Source organism: Bos taurus, chromosome 13 (genome assembly GCF_002263795.3).
Source record: "Bos taurus isolate L1 Dominette 01449 registration number 42190680 breed Hereford chromosome 13, ARS-UCD2.0, whole genome shotgun sequence".
NCBI classification, from domain to species: Eukaryota; Metazoa; Chordata; class Mammalia; order Artiodactyla; family Bovidae; genus Bos; species Bos taurus.
Window position 1 is genome coordinate 61,972,780 of NC_037340.1, and position 17,938 is coordinate 61,990,717.

The 17,938-nt window shown below is 53.7% G+C and overlaps 1 protein-coding gene and 1 non-coding gene across 4 annotated transcripts in view; one reads left to right on the forward strand and one right to left on the reverse strand.

Moving 5' to 3' along the window:
• NOL4L (nucleolar protein 4 like) overlaps nt 1-17,938 on the reverse strand; it is a 131,334-nt gene that overhangs the window by 98,487 nt on the left and 14,909 nt on the right. The gene's annotated exons all lie outside the window — the stretch shown is intronic.
• Nucleotides 17,421-17,493, forward strand: TRNAS-AGA (transfer RNA serine (anticodon AGA)). Its single transcript has one exon. It is a non-coding gene; the product is annotated as a tRNA-Ser (tRNA).

Genomic DNA, 17,938 nt, shown 5'->3' on the forward strand with positions numbered 1-17,938 from the left:
ACGAGAATGTGGGAAAACTGGAAGCCTCCTACACTGTGGATAAGACTGCAAAATGATGCAATGATTTTGGAAAACAGTCTAGCAGTCACTCAAAAGGTTAAACGTAGGATTACCCTATGACCCGGCAATTCCACTCCTAGGTAGAAAAAAACTGAAAACATATGTCCACACAAAAACTGTACAGGACAGGTCACAGCAGCATTATGCATCACAGCTAAAATCTGGAGACAACCTAAATGCCCACCAACTGTTGAACAGATAAATGAAATGTGGCACATCCATCCAGTGGAATATTATTCAGGAAGAAAAAAAGAAAGAAGTATACGCTACAGCGTGGACAAACCTTGAAAAAACTGTAGTAAGTGAAAGAAGTCAGGCACAAAAATCTACGGATCGTATGATTCCATTCATAGACAATGTCCAGGGAAGGTAGGCAAATCTACAGAGAAAAAAGTAGTTTCCCGAAGCTGGGGAAGGACACTGGGATATGGGGTTTCTTTCGCAGGTACCGCAAATTTTCTAAAATTGATTGTGGAAACATATAATTCTGAATATACCAAAAAAAAAAAAAACCCATTAAGTTGTATTTTAGATGGGTAAATTTTATGGTATGTGAATTATATCTCAATAAAGCTATTATAAGAACAAAAAGCAACCTACAGAACAGTGTACAACATATTTTGTGTAAAAATAGAAACAAACCCCAGAAATGCCTGTGCATATGTGCTTATACATATGTATAAAACATCTCTGGAAGGAAACCCAAGAAATAATAGAGGCTGCCCCTGGGGAGGGGAACTGGGTGGCTAGGAGGAAGAATTTTTTTTACATTGGTACCTGATGAATTTTTTTGTAAATAATGAGATTCTGTTACCATTTCAAAATGTTATACTTGAAAAAAACCAAACCAGTGGTTTATTACTGGCCCTCAGCCAGAGGATGGGTTAGGCAAGACAGCTCTGAAACACAGAAGCTAGAGAAACCCACCTTCACAGTTTTCCAAGCCTAGCTAACATCCATCACTGTTTTTACTCCTCATGCAAGTCCTGTTGGAGGGTTTCAGCACAAGTCCTGTTTCCACCAGCAAATACTGTGGGTCCTCCTTCAAAAAAGGGCTAGAATCCACCCACTTCTCACCCTCCACAGGCACCACTGTGGCTCAGGCCACGAGCCCCTTCCACCTGGCTGCCCTGGATCATGACACCAGCCTTCTCCCAGCTTCCACTCTCTCCAGTCTATACTCCACACAGAGCTCCCTTTCCTCCCACCAGTCCGCTCTACAGCCTGGGCTTCTGCCCACTGGCCTCCCCATGGTTCCTCAGACTTACAGGCACTTCCTGCCTCAGGGCCTTTGCACTCGCTCTGCTTGCTACCTAGAGTACTTTCCCACCAGATATCCACCTGGAGGCTCCCTCACCTCCAACAGTTCACTGTCCAGTGTTTCCTCATAAAGAAGCCTTCCCAGACCTCTCCATCTTCCCCTGCTTTACTTTTCTGTATAGTACTGACATATTTAATATTTACACTTACTTATCTGTGATCTGTCCCTCCCACCTCTAAATGTAGGCTCCATGAAAGGCAGGCTTCTGTTTCTTTCCCCAGCACCAAGAAACACTCACATTGTAGGAGTTCCGAAATATCTGTCAAAATAAAACTGGGTCCTAAGAAACCATCACAGACCAGAGGAGCTCAAGGAGATATGAAGACTAAATGTAACGTGGTCTCTCAATTGGGATCCTGCAACAGAAAACAAACCTTAGGGGAAAACTAGTGAAATCCAAAAAGAAAAAAAGTGTGAGCTCAGTTAATAGTGATGTATCCGTGTTGGTTCCTCAGCTGTAACAAACATACCATAATAGTGTCAAATGTTGACAGTAGGGGAACCTGGGTGAAAGGTACATGGGACTTTTGCGGACTATCTTTGCCGCTTTTCTGTAAGTCTAAAATTATTCTAAAATAAACCATTTATTTAAATTTTTAAGATGTGTTAAATGAAAGCATACGTGTACAAACTGAGGCTCAAAGGTGAAGGCAAGGACTTCCCTGCTGGTCCAGTGGTTAAGGATCCACCTGCCAATGCAGGGGACACGGGTTCAATCCGTGGTCAGGGAACAAAGAGCCCACGTGCCTCAGGGCAACTAAGCCCACGTGTGCTGAATTACTGAAGCTCACACTCTAGAGTCCATGTTCTGCAACAAGAGAATAGCCCCCACTTGTCACAACTAGAGGAAGTCCGTGCACAGTGCTGCAACGAAGACCTAGCACAGCCAAAATTAATTAAAAAAAATTTTTTTTTAAGGTGAAGGCATTTGCCACAGGCTACATAGCCAATGAGAAGCTGTGGCTCGTGGGCAGAGATTAGTGAACATCCTGCAAGAGAAGGAGGCCCCTGTTACTGGAAACCCATTTATGTTTCAACGAAAAGCAATGTGTTGGGGGAAGATGGAGGCTTTCTTTCCAAGCATCATAGGAGACTGAGACATTTTACTGAGAATCCACTCTGGCCCTGTGGAGCTCAAAGACAGGCACACTTTCCCAGCAACTGCCTGGGAGACAGTCCTTTTCTCCTTGGTTCCCAGGAAGCCCAAATGGCCTCTCCAAGTCACAATACTGTTTGCCAAGAGTTCTTGGCCCTGGAACTCAAGATGTCAAGCCAGGTCATACAAATCAGGTTAGGGGACAAGGTGGGGGGCCTGAGGGAGACAAAGGGTGGCCTAGGAAGGGAAGAGAGAAAGGACAAGTCTTCTTGAGCACTTCCAAGAAGCTGGTACAGGCCAAGACATTTGAAGTGTATGTGCGTGCTAAGTTGCTTCAGTCGTGTCCGACTCTTTGAGTCCCTATGGACTGTAGCCCGCCAGACTCCTCTGTCCATGAGATTCTCCAGGCAAGACTATTGGAGTGGGTTGCCATGCCCTCCTCCAGGGGATCTTCCTAACCCAGGGATTGAACCCACATCTCTTACGTCTCCTGCATTGGCAGGTGGGTTCTTTACCACTACCACCGCCTGGTAAGCCAGGTGTGGCTTTTAGGTCTATGTGACCTGATTCCAGGCTCCCAGACCCACAGGGTTGGTAGGGTCATTCCCGTTTCACTGATGAGGAAACTGACGACTGGAAAAGATAGCAGCTACGGGGCGATGAAGCAGCCACAATGGGGTTTGATCTCTTGGGCTGCATCTTGATCCCCTCTCCACGTCCTTCTTGCCCTCTAGCGACACCGGCTTCTCTCAGAACCATATCTGCACCTGGCCTTCGCCCACACTGCACCCTCTGCCTGAAACAGCCCTTCTTCCCTATGACTAAGCTAACTTCTACTTGACCTTCAGGCCTCGGCTCCAGTATTACTGCCTGTTACGGGCAGTTCTGTGCACCCCCCATCCCCTCTCCTCTCACTGCAGTTTCCTGTGTTGACGTCTTAACTTCTGTACCTCAGACTGTGACTGTATTGGGAGACAGGGTCTTAAAAGAAGTAATTAAGTCAAATGAGGTCATTAGGGTGGGCCCTAATCCAATACAACTGGTGTCCTTAGAAGAAGAGGAAATTAGGACACGAGACGCACGGAAGAGAGGCCGTGTGCGACACGGGGAGAAGACGGCCGCCTGCAACCCAGGAAGCGGCCTCAGAAGAAGCCAAAGCCCCGGCGCCTGACCTCGGACTTGAAGCCTCCAGAATTGTGAGAAAACTGATTTCTGCTGCGTAAGACCCCCGGTCTGTGGTACTTGGTTTTGGCGGCCCCAGCAAATGAATAGACTGCCTCAGAGCAGCTCTCCTGACCCCCATCCCCAGGGCACGACCTTGGGAACCCCCTTCCTTCACGGGGCCTCTCAATGACGATATTCTGTTTATTTGTGTGTCCGTTTGGTTCATAGCTATTACCGTCAGCAGACGGTGAGCACTGTGAGGGTACAGAGGGGTCTGCCATGGTCTCCACCAGGGCCGAGCACAGTAGGTGCTCCATAAACAGGCACGACGTGACGCCATGGAGTAAAGGACTTGGTCTTGTCCCCCTTTGTACCTGTGTCCCTGACCACAAAACAGCAATTTTAAGGCTTCTGGAACTCTTAAACTTCATTCCTCTCCTGAAGCAAATATTTCATTGCGGGGTGGGGGGTGTGGGTAGGCTTTAGGTCGGTTAGGCTCAATTTTGCCCAACAACCCGGAATCAGATCCTTGCTAAAAAATGTAAAATTCATTCCTGGAGTCAACAAAAGAAAAAAGGGCCACGCCCTTGACTACCTGTGCCCTGCCTCCCTGAACCCTGTTCTCCCGGCTCCCCAGCTCCAGCTCCGCCCAAATCCTGTCGACTGCCCAGGGCTACATCCAAAAGGCTCCCTCCCAAAGAGCGCATCCCAGAGATGAGGGACCCTAGAGACATAGAGTGGAGGCTCAGAAAGGGCAAGGAAGTGGCCCAAAGTCACACAACCAAGCAAAAACTGGTGCATCTGTGAACTTCAGCTCCGGACCCAATCCCATCCCTTGGGGCATCAGCTATGGCATCTGCCCACATAATGCCATCAGCCCCAAGGATGCACTACTTTTCTGACCTCAGGTGCAGCAGAGGTCATGGGGCACAGACAGGGTGTGACCTGCCCACGGTCACACAGCCGGGAAACAGTGGAGCCAGAGCTGGAAGTCCCGGAGCCCAAGCTGCCAACCATTAGACTACCCTACCCTTACATGTGGGCTACAGGAACTGGGTCATGTGATACTGATGGAGCGCTGCGGGCTGGGGAACCTCAGGAATCAGACAGACCCGCGTGTCTGTGCTAGTCGCTCAGTCATGTCTGACTCTTTGTGACCCCATAGACTGTAGCCCGCCAGGCTCCTCTGTCCATGGGATTCTCCAGGCAATACTGGAGTGGGTTGCCACGCCCTCCTCCAGGGAATCTTCCCAACCCAGGGATTGAACCTGCATCTCCTGCGACTCCTTCATTGCAGGCAGATTCTTTACCGTGGAACCGCCAGGGAAGCCCCCAGACAGACCTGAGTTCAAGTCAAATCACCATGTAACCTTAGACAAGTGACTAAGGTTGTTCCCTCCACTGTAATGGAGTCCACCTGGTGGGGATATGGTGCAGCTTCAGTGAAACAAGGTTAATGTCTATTCATTAATGTTCATGTTAAGGGGATGAAGCCATCAACACAGAGCCGTCTACAGCATAAAGCAGGTCCGTCTGCTCAGCCCATTCCACAAATCGGGGTCTACCCTCCCCATCCCACCCCCGTTGAGGGGCCCCCTTGCTGCTACTCTGCACTGGGGTCCTGTCTGCTGAGTCATGGCACCCTCTCCCCCCATCATTTGCATTGTGGATGGTGCCGAAGGTTCACGGCTACTTAGGATGCTCTCAACAGTTCCTTGGTCTCTACTTACTGTGGGTACAGAGTCATGCTCTGAACGCAGGAGCCTCTCTGCAGGGGAGTCAGGAACAACACAGCCAGGTTCCTAAATCTGCCCACGTGGACATGCCCAGTGCTTGGGCAGGGGGAGACTGCTGGAGACTCTACCTCCTACCAAGCTCTGCGGCCTCTGGGAATCGCTTAATGGTCAGGGGGCAAACACTCACACTAACCAGCTCTTTCGAGGTCTGAAAACAGGTTCTGTACCTCAGGCATCCCTGGAAGGACAGACAAGATGCTGATCTAAGTGGTGCCTTCGAAGAAGGGGGTGGGCAGGGGGGCTGAGCAACAGGAGGAAAGAATGCAGGATATTTACCAAGTCTTTTTTATTTTTTTTTTTATTTTTATTTTTTTTAACCAAGTCTTTTTTAAACTCAAATTTAGAATCATACAAATGCACTGCGTATTTATTTTTTTAAGTCTTTTATTAAATTTGTTACAATATTGTTTCTGCTTTATTGTTTGTTTGTTTTTTTTGGCCTGAGGCATATGGGATCTTGGCTCCCCAAGCAGGGATCGAACTCACACCCCAGGCATTGGAAGGTGAGGTCTTAACCCACTAGACCGCCACAGAAGTCCCTGCACTGTGTCTTTAAACAAAATTAAAGTAATAATAACAGAACCTAGGATTCTGGATGGAAAGATTAAAACCCCCAGCTTCCCGAGCTAGCCTGACCCTTCTGCCATAATGGCAGATAACTGACACTGGCCAGAGAGGTTTGGCTACTACGTGCGTGCTACGTGGCTTCAGTCATCTCCGACTCTTTGTGCCACTATGGTTGTAGCCTGCCAGGCTCCTCTGTCCATGGGGATTCTCCAGACAAGAATACTAGAGTGGGTTGCCATGCCCTCCTCCAGAGGATCTTCCTGACCCAGGGATCGGAACCCACGTTTCTTGTCTCCTGCATTGGCAGGTGGTTTCTTTACCCACTGAGCCACCTGAGAAGCCCGTGGCTACTACAGAGGGAGCTAAATGCAGGTCATTTCACCTTATGGGCCTCAGGGTCTCCTCAGGATCAAGAGAGCTGTTGAAATCTACATCCTAACCTAGTCCTGACTTGCTAGTCTTCTCTTTGGACTAGATCTGGAGAGGGCAGGAAATAGTCCATCATGGAAGCCACTGGGTGAGGGGTGGGGGCGAGCCTGTGAGAGCTCCAGGGGCCCTGTACTCCGCATGAGATTCTCCAGGCACCACTCAGACAGTCCCTGTGTTTCGCTCATGGGGAAACTGAGGCATGGAGCTGGAAAGGGACTATGTGCCAAGCTGACCAGGCTGGATAACATCACTACCCACTGGCCTGCACCTGAATGCCACAATCAGGGGGCTCCGTTTGCATTAATTTCACCCCTGCACCCTTAAGAGGCTGCATGGGCAGGTGGAGGCTTTGGCCTGGACGTGGCCCTATCCACAGCCTGGGGAAGCCGGAGGGTCAGCTGCAACCGGTCTGGCTGGGCCTTTTTTCAGGCTGCGGTATGGAGTCTGGTCTTTGTCCTAAGAGCCCCTGGGGAGCCACTGAAGGGTTTTAGGCCAGAAGCTGATGTTGTCTGATTTATGTCTCAGAAGATTGCTCTGGCTGGAGCCCTGGGTGGAGAATAGACCGGAGGGGCGAGAGGGGGAGCTGGAGACTGACGCAGAAGCTGCTGCAGCCTAGACTGAAGAGGGAGCGGTGGGAGAGCTGTGAGTAGGTCCAAGGGAAGGCCAGCTGACTGCAAATGGAAAAAGTATATTCCTCCCTGGAAAGTGAGTACCCCACCCCTGGACATGTTTAAACCGAGCCTAGACCACAACATGATAGAACTGTTACTGAGAGGACTTAAGGTGGATCATAAGGCCAAGAGTCTAGGTCACCTCCTCCAGGAAGCCCTCCCTGACTCCCAAGCCTGGGTTGGCAGCCCCCAGGGCACTTCACATCACAGCACTGATTACCCTGCATCATAATCATCAGTTTCCACATTTTTGTGCCCTTTCCCGTTACAAGGGCAGAGACCCCTCCGCTCCTCTCTGGACTCCTGAAAGTGGAAGTATTAGTTGCTCAGTCGTGTCCGACTCTTTGCGACCCCACAGACTGTAGCCCGCCAGGCTCTTCTGTCCATGGAATTCTCCAGACAAGAATACTGGAGTGGGTTGCCATTCCCTTCTCCAGGGGATCTTCCTGACCTGGGGATCAAAGGGTCTGCATTGCAGGCAGATTCTTTATCTGGACTCCTGGACTCCTAGTGCTCAGCAAAGTGTCCGGCTCACAGCAGAACCTCATATATAACTTCCCCTCCTTTCCTTATGCTTCTTTCCTCAACACCCGCTTCTCCTAGGTCTTTCATCTGGGTATCCTCAATGCCCAGCCCAGATTTTGGTACAGAGTAGGTGCTTAGTAAATATTGGGCTGGCCAAATAGTTTGTTCAGGTTTGGCCATATTACAGAAACTGACTCCTTGGAAAAGACCCTGATGCTGGGAAAGATCAAAGGCAGGAGGAGAAGGGGACGACAGAGGATGAGATGGTTGGATGACATCACTGACTCAATGGACATGAGTTTGAGCAAGCTCTGTGAGTTGGTGATGGATGGGGAAGCCTGGCGTGCTGCATGGGGTCACAAGGAGTCGGACACGACTGAGCGACTGAATTGAAAAACTGAGCTATTTCTTGAAATGGATCATCTCTCCGGTGGCTCTAACACATAGTAGGAGTTGGGCAAATGTTCAGCCCCTACTTCTCACAAGTACAGTTAACACCACTGCAGCAACCCCCACTGGGTGCTTTTCTCGACCGTGTTAAGAGCTTAAGGTAAGACTGCTGTCATGTTTATTTTCCAAACCGGTTAATGGAGGCCTAGACAGGTGTGGGAGTTTGCCTGGGCCACCCAGCTGTCAAACAGCAACAGGGATTTGAACTCAGACTGTGTGGCCTTGTGCTGAGGCCCAGCTGCTACCACCACAGCTCCTGATCCATAGGAGGTGCTGAGACCTGTCTGCAATGGGTCCCCCAAAGGACACAGTCACCCCGACCCAGCTGCCATGGGGAGCACCAGCCTGATACCACTCTCCTCCCAAGCCTGGGTCTCCCTCCCGCCTGAATGGGCCAGGCCATCCCAGGGGGCTGCGGCCAGCCCAGGCCTGCCCAGGCCCCGCCGCCCACGCGGCCTTCCCTGAGCCGCCAGCAGGCGGGCAACGTGGCCTGCCCCAGGGGATGGAGCCTCGGCCGCCGGGCAGCTCAGACAAAGGCCGGCAGCGTGCCCGCTCCCCTGGCACTTGGGCTGCCTCCTCCTCCTCTCCCTCCAGGGCCGGGGCTGGGGGCACTGGCAGAGGTTGTTTTCAAAAAGGGAGGTGGAAGGAAGGATAAAGAACAGGGCTGAGCAACCCCAAGGGCAGAAGCTGGAGCAATTAGAACGTCGGGCGGGAAGCAGGGCCGTCCTGCAGGGCCGAGCAACCCAGAAATCAGGTGGGTGGGGGGATGGCGAGGGCACGGCCGGGCAGGTCTGACTCCTCTCCCTGCCCCCACACTGGCACCCAGCAGGCGCCAATCCAGGTCTGTTGAATAATGACCACTCTCCGTACTGAGTGCTGTCAGGGTGGGGCCCTGGGCACACGCATCACTGATCCTCCCAACAAGAGAGAGTGCTTCGAACTTGCCCGGAAGAGAACAGGTATGGAGACAGCTATTAATTATCTCTCCAATGCAGCCAAGAGGAACCTGGGGTTCCAAGAGGCAAAATGACTTGCCTAAGGTTGTACCGTTGAAAGTGGGACAAATATGAACCCTACCTACCCAGATTCTATCTGATTGCTGTGGGCCACATGCTTCCCACTGCCCCGATGGTCTCTTTACACATAATTAATTACTAACAAACATAGAAACAACAACTAGTCCTTATTGAGCATTTAATATGTGCCAGGCTCTGTGCTTAGGCATTGCCTGTATTAAGTCATTTAATCCTCACGGCAATGCTATGAAGGAAGAACTATTATTGTGACCATTTTACAGATGAAAAAACTGAGGCTCGGCAAAATAGAATAACGTGACCAAGATCAAGCAGCAAGGAGGATTTCAACCCAGCCATCCAGAGCCTGCACAATACACCAGTGTTCTATTCGGGATGGGCATAGAAGGATGGGTGGATGGATGACGGGACAGACTGACTCATGAGTAGGAGCCCTGCCCCGTGTGCACCAAGCCTGCAGCTGGGCACCCAGTAGGTGCTTGGCCAGCAGTAGCCATGACAACACTGTACTTTCCCCTGCAGCCCCTGCCAGAGGGGCCTCGTGTCCCCAGCAGGGCTGGAGCTTGGGGGCCGTGGCCGTGTGCCCAGGCTGCTAGGGCCGCCCCAGCTCCCTCGCTGAGCCGAGCTGCGGCTTGACGGATGTGCCCGCCGCCGCGGGGAGCCCGGGGTAGAGCAGTTGCCTGGAAACAGGCTGCTCTGGCGGCCCACACTCAGACCTTTGTCACCATCTCAAGGACCTTTTTTTCCTCCTCCTCCTTTCTCGCTGGAGCCAGACCCGGCACGCAGGTGAGAAGCTGCAGCCGATGCCGCCAGCAGCCCCTGTCACGGGGACCCAGGGAGAGGGCGGGGGGTGGAGGTGGGGAACGGCCCCAGGTTGGGGAGAAGGAGGCAGATGCAGGATAGACAGGGGAGCCTGCGGTGGGGGGCACAGGCCGGGGGGGTGGTGCGGGGGAACCGAGCTCTGCGGCGGCCCAGACAAGGCGGGGAAATATCCTGATGGTGGGGCGCTTCTCTCACTGGCTTGATTTCTCCCAGCTTCCCTGACAAAAACGAGCCTCTGTCCTTCTTCTAAACGGTGCAGTGCTGGAAGCATCGGCTTCTAGAGCTGAGGGTGGTGCCTGAGAGACCCGGGCAGGGCTGGGCCTCTGGGGGGCCCAGGGCAGGGGGACAGGTGTGGTGCCCCCGCGCAGCAGCTACTAATTGGCTCCCGTACTGGTGGGCCCTGACAGGGGATTGACTGCGCCCTGGGGAACCGGCTGGGGACAGGGCCACGCCCCAGCCAGGGCCCCGCCTGGGGACAGGGGTGTGGAGGAGCTGCAAGCAAGGACTCCGGGGCCAGACCAGCCTGGGCTCAATCCCAGCCCTCCCCATTGAGCAGCTCATTTCTCTTCTCTGCGCCTCAGTTTCCTCCTCAATGATCGGGGAAGGGCTGCCTAAAAGGGCAGTGGAGGAGGGCATGGCAACCCACTCCAGTATTCTTGCCTGGAGAATCCCCAAGGACAGAGGAGCCTGGCGGGCTGCAGTCCATGGGGTCGCAGAGAGTCAGACACGACTGAGCGACTGAGCACAGCACAGCACAAGAATGCAATGACATGACCTCTATAAAATAACCTCGCACATGGCGAGCAGTCCATGGAAGATTCCAGGGAACTTTTTGCCGGAATGTCGGGGTGCCCGGCTGCAGGCACAACATAAGATCAATTTCATTCTCACCCCCAGGCACTCAGGGAGGCAGAAAGTCCACAGGCTACTTGGACACATGCAAAAGCTGAGGTTTCCGGAAGTTTCTGGAGGGATGGCATTTTTCTCAGGTTGGACACCCAGGAAGGTAAGAGGTCAGGCTGACTTCTACCCCATCAGGTTTCTAGTTTGTACAACCACTGTCTCAACCTCCCTGACGAATGGGGCCGCACCTTGACTTTGAAAATCAGATCTCAAGGCCGCCTGCCTCAAACCTTCCATGGCTCCCAGCCCGGATAAAATCCAGGCTCCTCTGCCGGGCAGTTGAGAGCTCTGTGATGTGGCCCTACTCACCCTGGCTTTGAAGCATGCTTGGTGCCTCTGCGAGGCTGTCTCCTCTGCCGGGATGGCCACTCTCTACTCGACTCCTTGCTGGAGTCCTGGCCCTAAGGCAGGCCCTTCCAGAAAGGCTTTCCGGCCCAGCAGTCCCCAGGCCAAGCCAGGGACGCCTCTTCCTGTGCTCCAATGCTCTGTTCACCAACACCCCTCTGCTCCGTGGGCCTGGAAGCTCTCCTCCCTGGAATCTGGGGCCAGAGGGGAGAAAGCCCCTGGCCTGACATCCAAGGCCGCACAGTCAGACCCTATCTATCTTCCAAATCTCTGCACACCCCCCACCTGGACCTGCCCCAGGGTCCGGCGGCAGCCTGTGTCCTGGGCTACTAGCCTGAGAGCCTCGTGGCCCCTGAGCAGACTATCTACCCATTTGCGCTCCACTTCTTGGCTCACATAGAACCCCCACCGTGCTGCCTGCTGAGTCCAGTCGAGACCCTCCCTCCTCTGACCACCCCAGGCCACAGGCAGTCCTCTGGCCTGATTTTCCCACAGGAGTTGCAGCTGCCTCCCTCCAGCGTGTTCCTGAGGCCTGGGGATGGAGGGTGAGGGAGAGGGGGAGAAAGTGGGAGGGGGGCGGGAGGAGGAGTGGAAGGGGGAGGGAGGCGGGACCGGGAAGGAGCTCCATCTTTGTTAGGCCCTGTTCTAGGCACCTGACCACACAGTGTCTCAATTATTCCATTGCTTGGGGGAACAAAAGAGGCTCAGGCTCTGAGAGATTCAGCTTGTCTCTTGCTAAGGGCCTGAGGCCTAGCTGGGCTTCTCCTGCTGCCTATGACTCGGAGATGGTGCTGCATGGTCCCCAAGGGTTGTCACTGGGCTTGAACTTCTTGTATTCTCCACGTGGGCCGGCACAGGCCCAAGGCGATGGCAGCAGCGACACTATTTGCTGATCATGGACCCCATTTCAGTGCTGGGCTCCCAACCCACACAATCTAAAGTCCAAGGTGAGGAAACTGCCACCCAGAGGGGCAAAGCGCCTTCGCAGGTCACCCAGCCAAAAAGCCACAGAGCCGGGATCTGAACCCCATGATGGAAAGGCCGTGATGTCCTGGAGCCCAGGACACTGCCTGGCCTCCCAGCCGAGCTGGCACTGGCCTCCGGCACTAGAGTCCCAATTCCAGCCACCAGGTCCCAAGCCTGTCCCCAGCAGCCACCCGCTAATTAGCCAGGCAGCTTCTGCGTGCTCTGTGGCTGCTTCAGAGCAATTCTCCCAGGAAAGGTCGAGCTTGCAGGAGCAGGCAAGGTACTCGTAATCTGCACAAGAGGCGACAAAGGGAACAAAGGTGTCATTGGCTGCCCAGGGCAGCCTGAGCCGGCCTCGTGGCTACATCTGGGACTACCCACTGCTCATCACCATCACAGCAGGCTCCCTGAACATCTGCTGTTGGCAGACACATCCATGCACAGTCCCGATCCAGTTTGGGTCACCGGGTCATGCCCCAGGAAGAGCACAAGTGAGCATTCACGTGGCCCCTGCCATCCTTTCAAGCACCGCAGGGAGGGCTGGACGGGAAGCTCAGAAGTTTCAAAACCTGCCACCCCTGTGCACGTCCTCACTCCCGGGGCATTCTGCGTGGCTGCTCCCCGGACCTCACAGCAGCTCGAGGGGTGATATGCCTCTCAGCCCCATTTACAGGTAGAAAGACTGAGGCACGGGGAAAGGAAGTGACTCTCTAAGGCCCCATTCCCCTGCCACGACATGATGGGGCTGGGATTCACATTCAGCTTGTCTGTCTCCAGAGTTTCTGCTTTAAAGTGAGATTACCCAGTTCCAGTCTCCCATTTTGCTGCTGAAGAAACTGAGGGCAGGAGGGCTACATTATGGAAAAAGCACAAGCTCTGGAGCCCTAGCACTGCTCTCACGGCCCATTCATGTTAGGACGTTAACCTTTCCTCTTTGAGTTTCTTCATCTAGAAAATGGGCCGAGGGAACACCGCCTTGGTGGTCCAGTGGTTAAGAATCCTCCCTGCACTGCAGGGGACACGAGTTCAATCCCTGGTGGGGAAACTAAGATCCCAGGTGGTGCGGAGCAACTAAGCCTGTGTGATACAACTAGGGCTGCAGAGCGCAATGCAAGACCCCACGTGATGCAAGGAAGACCCCGCGTGCCGTGACTAAGACCCAATGCAGCCAAATAAATAGATGTTAAAAAAAGAAAATGGGCCTAGAAACCCCTGCATTGGGTGGGGATGGGGCAAAAGCTGTCTGGGGCCTTAAATGCACTAAGGATGGGGTCCCTGACGTCTCCTTCAAAGGGGCCAAAGGTGAGCCCAGTGCCCACAAGCAGCTGATGCAGGGTACAGCTAAAATCCCACGAAGATCGAGGTGTGGCAACTAATGAGCAGAGACTGGTCTGCAGGGCCTTCTGTCAACGGTGAGGAGGCCAGACTGTGGCCAAGAAGGCAGGCCAAGGGAGGAAGGGAGCCTTCTGCACAAAGCTTGCCTGCTGGCCCCTGGCTGAGCCATGACCAGGAAGGGCCAGCGCTGGGGCTTGGCCAGGCAGTCCAGGGTCCGAATCCTGGCTCCCCACAGGCCAGCTGGGCACACCCTTCTCTGAAGCTTGGCTTCCTCATTTGTAATGCACCCCTTCCCCAGGCTGTGCCGAGGCTCAGGGGCTGATCAGGTCAGGCGTCTGGACGACAAGGCACAGGGGGCCAGGCTGCTCGGAGACCAACCCAGAGACCCGGCTGGCTCTGGCCACAAAGGCCAGACACCGGATGGCCAGACAGGCCCAGTGAACAATCACATGAGCCCAGATCTCTTCCTCTTCGCAGGGACCTGCCCGCCTTTGCCCGCCTGCGGCCTGAGCTTCCCCACGCTCTGGGCCTTTCAACATCCTTACAACAGACCTCCAGACCAGCCAAGCCATGCCTTACAAAACCTGCTCAGGGACCACAAATCTGAAAGTCGCTATTGTTGCTTGGTGCGGGCGATGTGTGCACACGTGGACACACACACACTCGTGAGGGGGTGGGGGTGGGGGCGGGCTCTGGACAATCTCCACTCCTCTCGCTCCCCTACTTCCCTGAGCCAGGAGACCCACCTCTTAGACCGCTATCGGCCCTGCCTCACTGTGACTCTGGGTCCTCAGTTTACCCCTCTGTGAGCTGGGGCTGATACTTCCTCCCTCCCCCCCCACTTCCTTTTTAGAAGACTCAAGTGATACGACAAATTCCCAACAGCTGTGAAAACAGTTTGAGGTCATATAAATGTTAGGTTCTAGCTTTTAACATATACTGAGCACCTCCTCCAGGAAGACCCAAGGTTGGACACTTATACATGTGTTCAAGGTGTGTTTCCCGCCAAGTCCCATCCCATCAACCCTGATACACAGGCACTGGAGCCTCATTCTTCAGATGAAGACACTGGGGCTCAGAGGAGGATTTACCAAAGGCCACATATTCAGAAAGCAGTGGGCCCAGGGTTTGAACCCAGGGCCGTGACTAGCAGTCATGTGGAGTGAGGAGAACCATGGGTTCTCTTTTATAAGCTCTCACAGGTCTTAAAATTCACCCTTTGGGTTGAAGAAACAAGCAGCAAGGCCTCTGCTCTGGCCCCATCCAGGAGGCAGCATCACCCACTCTCCCCCAGATAGGGCTCAGAAATCATTGTGTCCTGGGGTCTGAGGTCCTGAGAGGTAAAATGTGGTGTTTTGATTCCCAAATACAGGCTGGGGGTGAAGTGGGGGTGCTGGGGACACTGGTCTCCTCACTGTTCCTCAAATCCTCCATGCACACTCCTGCCTCAGGGCCTTTGCACTCACAGTTCCCTCTACCTGGAACCCTTTTCCATCAGATACCCTCATAACTCGCTCCTGCACCTCCTTCAGGGTTTTGCACAAAATGTCACCTTCTCAGAGAGGCCCTCTGTGACACTCTGATTAAAATTCCAGTATCTCCCACTCCAGCACCTCGGATTCTCCTCGCTCTGCTTGGTTTTTCTGCACAGCTTTGCCAGCATGTGACAAGCTGGGAGCTTTCCTCATTTACTACATAGTATCAGTCTCCACCAGAATGTCAGCTCTCTGAGGGCAGAGGTCTTCATTTGTGTCTCCAGAGCCTGGCACAGAGCACCTGCTCTGTATGTATTTGAACAAAAGGATAAAACTGAGGTCCAGAGAGGGACAGTGGGGGAACCCTGTCCACACAGGAAGAACAGAGGCAGCATCTGTGTCCAGGCCTTCTGCTCCCAGCCCCCACCTCTGTCCCGTCTTTTTATTGGCATGGGATCACTTAGGTCTGCTAGAACTGGGTGGGGGTGGCTGGGGCCTGGGTCCCAGAGGCACGGCAGTCAGCGGTGAGTCCAAGGGGAACAGTCCCTTCCCTGGGGCCTGTGTTGGGGAAGCAACAAACCGGGGTGTGCACAGTGTGTCCGGCCATCTCGGGGCCCCTGGCTCCCATGTGCCCCTCTCCATCGCAGGTGGAGCTGAGTCTTTCTCAGTTGCCTCCTAATTAGGGAATGGGCTCTCTCCCTGGAAACGTCAATTGCTACAGTGAGGGTGGTGTTTCCTTGACTTTCTGGTGGCTTCCCTGGAGGATGGTTCTCCTCTTTCACAGATGAGGTGCTGAGGGCAGAGGAGCCATTTGCTCAAGCTTGCTGGGGCAAAGCCTGACCTCAAACCCTGTTCAGGCAAGTCAGACTCGTGCATTCTCCCCGGCGCTGGGCGCTGTGCTAGATGCTGGGTCCAGAAGGCAAGGAAGGGGCCTGACAGTCATGACAGTGAGGGGGAGCTGCCTGCTGGAAGTGGCAGGTGGCCCTGGCTAGGAGCAGCTTGCTAGTCAGCCCGCCTTTCCTGGGTTTTACATCTGGGTTCCACCCCTTGACTCACAGGGGCCTCAGGCAAGTTGCGTAAGATCTCAGGGCCTTGCAGGAGCCCAGAGTGCAAACACACAGGAAGCAGTTAGAGCAGGCCGGCGTTCAGCGAGCACTCAGTAACATGGGAACCAACACACCACCAACCTCAGCATCGCATCATCACCATCACCATCACCATCACCATCATCACCACCATCACCATCATCATCCATCACCATCACCATCATCATCACCCATCACCATCATCACCGTCACCACCATGATCACTACCACCATCACCACCATCACCATCACCACCATCACCATCATCACCATGATCACTACACCATCATCACCACCCTGCTACCACCACCATTGCCGTCACCACCCATCACCATGCCCCTTGGCATCTTTCCCACAATGCATCCTGAGCTCTGCCAGGGCAAGAGCCACATCTGTGAGGCTCACCACTGCACCCCAGGAAGCTCTCTCCAAGTTGTTGATGAGTACATGAGTGAATGGATGAATGAATGATGAAGAGGTTTTTATCAAGAAAAAAGCACCTAATACAAGGAAGACATTGTTAGATCCATTCTTCTAGCCCCTCCCCAGCCTCCTCCACTTTATTTCTGTAGCTTCTACTCCCAGTTGGGCTACTGTGCCCAAGAACCCAGAGCTTCCCTGGGTCTCAGACGCCAGTCTGCGCACATACTGGACCAGACTCAGCCCCCTAAAACCCTCCTTCCCCAAGTTCCCCTGCTCTGTGATCAGTATCTCCTACTGCCTGCAAGCCGGCTTTCTGGGGCCCCATTAAGGGACCACCAGCCACATCTCCTCAATCCCAGACCTCCCTTCAGGCCTGTTTCCCCTCCTGTCTTCCCACAGTTGTGTCCCTGTCCTGCCTGGGCTTCCCAATGTGACCAGGATGAGTCCAGATGCCTCCACGTGGGGCTTGGAGCCCTCCCTGATCACCTGCTAACCCTGTCACCCTCTTCTGGCTCTCTCAGCTCTGAGATCGGAGGACCCTGCTTGTTGGGTAGGTCAGGTGACCTTTGATGGGACCCTGGCCTGCACACCAACCCTCAGGTAGGCCGTAACAGCTCTGGTCCATCATTCTACAGAGGAGGAAACTGAGGCATGAAGAGGAGAATGGAAAGGCTAGAGGCATCATTTAACAAATACTTCCTGAGGGCATGCCATGCAGGGGGTCTCTGGGGCTCACTGCTCTGGGTGGACAGAGATCAAGTCTACCCTACTCTCCACTCCAGGCACATAGTAGGGACTCAGAAAATCTTTGTGGAATGAATGAACAGGACCTGGTACAGAGCAGGTACCAATCAAAGTTTGCTGAGTGAATCAGTGAATGAATGCAACCGGTGCTGGGAACACAGCAGTGAGGAAGACAGAAAATATCCCTGTCTTCTGGGAGCCCAGGGGCTTCCCTGGTGGCTCAGGGGTTAAAGTGTCTGCCTAGAATGCAGGAGACCCGAGGTTCGATCCCTGGGTTGGGAAGATCCCATGGAGAAGGAAATGGCAACCCACTCCAGTACTCTTGCCTAGAGAATCCCATGGAGGGAGGAGCCTGGTAGGCTGCAGTCCATGGGGTCGCAAAGAGTCGGACACGACTGAGCGACTTCACTTTCACTTTCACTTTCCTGGGAGCCCAGGGGAACACACAAAATGCAGCATTAGTCTGTATCAATAAGGGCTTTGGAGTTGAAGTAAAGGGCTTGAGAGTGATGGGGAATTTAGGGCATTTTGGAAATGCAGTCAGGGAGGGCCTCCCTGAGGAGGTGATATGTCAGCAGGGCCCAGTGAGGGCTGGGGGACAGCCTAGAGGCTAGGGGAGATGAAGGGCAGCGAGCAGAAGCCCAGAAGGTGGAAAGAGGGGCAGAGCTGGGCCGTGTGGGCTCGGTGGCTTTTGCTCAGACAGTGATGGGGACCCACAGAAGGGTTT